The 2454-nt window shown below is 40.6% G+C and overlaps 1 pseudogene; it reads right to left on the bottom strand.

Moving 5' to 3' along the window:
• Positions 1-468: 468 nt before the first annotated feature.
• LOC149138747 (putative ribose-5-phosphate isomerase 3, chloroplastic pseudogene) lies at positions 469-1639 on the bottom strand (annotated as a pseudogene).
• Positions 1640-2454: the final 815 nt, after the last annotated feature.

Genomic DNA, 2454 nt, shown 5'->3' with positions numbered 1-2454 from the left:
CAGCATACTCGCAAGTACGTTGGAGGAAAATTCAAATTTATGGGCTAACTTAGTGCATCATTTTAAGACTGCTGTCTGCTAATGCAAATAGATAAGCAAAATCACAAAATACTGTTCTAAACCTATGACATGAAGCATCAAATTTAAGAACAATAGTTTAGTTAGAGCACCAATATTTTTGACCAGTGTAAAATGATAAACAAATTCAGGAAATACTTTTCTAATCCTATGAAATGAAGCATCAAATTTAAGTGAAAGAGATTGGTTTGAGCAACAATATTTTTGACCAGTGTAAAATGATAATCAATTTAAATATATTTGATACATCCAATACCAGATGTTTCTATTGAAATGGAACAAGCTTAATTGATAAACATTTAAACAACAGATAGTAGAACAAGATGGCAAATGTTGCGTTTAAAGGGCAAAAACATCACAAAGAAATGTCTGGCAACTCTGCCTCTGAAATTGAATAATAACTGGATAGAAAAATTTGTCATTTGCTAATTTCAAACAACTTTTTCAACATTTGCAGGCTTTTCAGAGAAACTGTATACCTCGTTCAATGTAAGATATTGTAGAAAGGAAACACTTGGTCTCATGCCAAATAGGTACAGTGACCCAAAGCCCCATATGGCCTAAACGATTTGAATTTAGTCAAACAATTACCTGCTAACTCGATACAAATGCATGCAATATTTATATTGCATTTATTTCTAGCTGATTACAGAAAGCTACCCGGACACCGACAGTCATCACGGCAACCCAAAAATTTCTCACTTGGTATTGACCCTAACACCTTCCGCCCCAGCAATGATTACAGCCGTGGCCATATCCAAGAAGAGCCCGTGCTCGACCACGCCTTCGAAAGCCAGCATGGCTTTAGCCGCGGCCCTCGAATCTTTGATCGGAGTCTTGAAATAAAAATCCACGATGTAATTGGCGTTATCCGTAACGTACGGCTTGTCACCGTCCATCCTGAGCTTCGCCTCGCAGCCCTCGGCCTGAAAGAGGGATTGCAGCATCGAAGCATTGTACTTCCAACAGAAGGGCACCACCTCCACAGGCATTGCCAGGCCGCTGCCGCCGAGGCCACTGACGAGCTTCGATTCGTCGACGATGACCACGAACTTTGCGGAGGCAGCCTCCACCATCTTCTCTCGGAGCAACGCGCCACCGCGGCCCTTGACAAGGTTGAGCTCCGGGTCGACCTCGTCGGCGCCATCGATGGCGAGGTCAATGTTGGGGTGATCATCAAGCACCGAGAGGGGGATGCCTAGAGACGCGGCCTGCTCGGCAGTGCGCTTGGAGGTGGGGACGCCCACGATGTCTTTCAGCTCCCCGGCCTTCATAAGCTCCCCGATTCTAGCCACGGCAAAGGCAGCGGTGGAGCCGGTGCCCAATCCCAGCACCATGCCGCTCTCCACATATTCCACGGCTTTCTCTGCAGCCAATTTTTTCAACTGATCCTGCGTCAGGACGCCGGTCGACGAGGACATGGCTCTCACTGATAATCTGGCAGTGTTTAGGCTCCTGTTATGGTTGAAGTGAAGGTGGGTATTGGAATTCAAGGGCTTCCAATTATTCAATTCTAAGGAGGAGGACAACGAGGGTAACGTACAAAACGATCGCCATGGCCATGGAACCCTGAGACTATGGACACAACTTCAACTATGTCGATTGCTGCAGGGCCTGGATAATGCTCGTCGATTCCTCTGGCCTTTTTTTATTTAAGTGGTTGACTGCACCATCTCGGATTCGATCTTTGATATCACAAATGGATATCATTTTGCATGAAGGACGAAGACCATAACAGAAATACCTATGAAGGATGAAGACCGTAACAGAAATTCCTACCATTTCGTGTGAAGGATGATGAAGAGCATGACGAGACAGGATGATGAAGACCATGACGATGGGTGGCGCTAAAAACCTGAAAATGCGTTAAAGTAGACTGGTCGCGCTAAAAAACTGTGCACAAATGTCAGACGGAGATCAAAAGCGTAGACGGTCCAGGTGTCAACGTGAGATTGAAAAAGACGACGAAAGTCTCTTTCAATAGGAAAGGCCTATCGGCCTAATTATAAAAAAAAATGAATTTTTTTTTTTAATATGAATCAAGTTTTGGGATAACTCCAAATTATTAAACAATTCCAAATTACCAAACAACTTTTGTTTTTAATAACCAATTATATTCTTTTTATTTTTGGTAAAAATTTAAAAACAAATTAATATATTAGGTTTATTTTTAATAATCAATCATATTATTTTTATTTTAGGAAAAAATTAAAAACTAATTTAATTGAATGTAGATGTTTATAGTTATTTATAATGTAGAAAAATTTCAAGAAAAAAAAAAACCTATGTATTTTTTTTTATTTTTGTGTAAAAATTTAAGAACTAATTTAATTGAATGTAGATTTTCATAGTTATTTATATTGTAAGAAATTTTCG

This window comes from Pinus tabuliformis, chromosome X (assembly GCF_031772625.1).
Source record: "Pinus tabuliformis cultivar Carrire ecotype Pingquan chromosome X, CPIR1, whole genome shotgun sequence".
Classification (NCBI taxonomy): domain Eukaryota; kingdom Viridiplantae; phylum Streptophyta; class Pinopsida; order Pinales; family Pinaceae; genus Pinus; species Pinus tabuliformis.
This window is presented reverse-complemented; position numbering and strand designations above follow the sequence as displayed.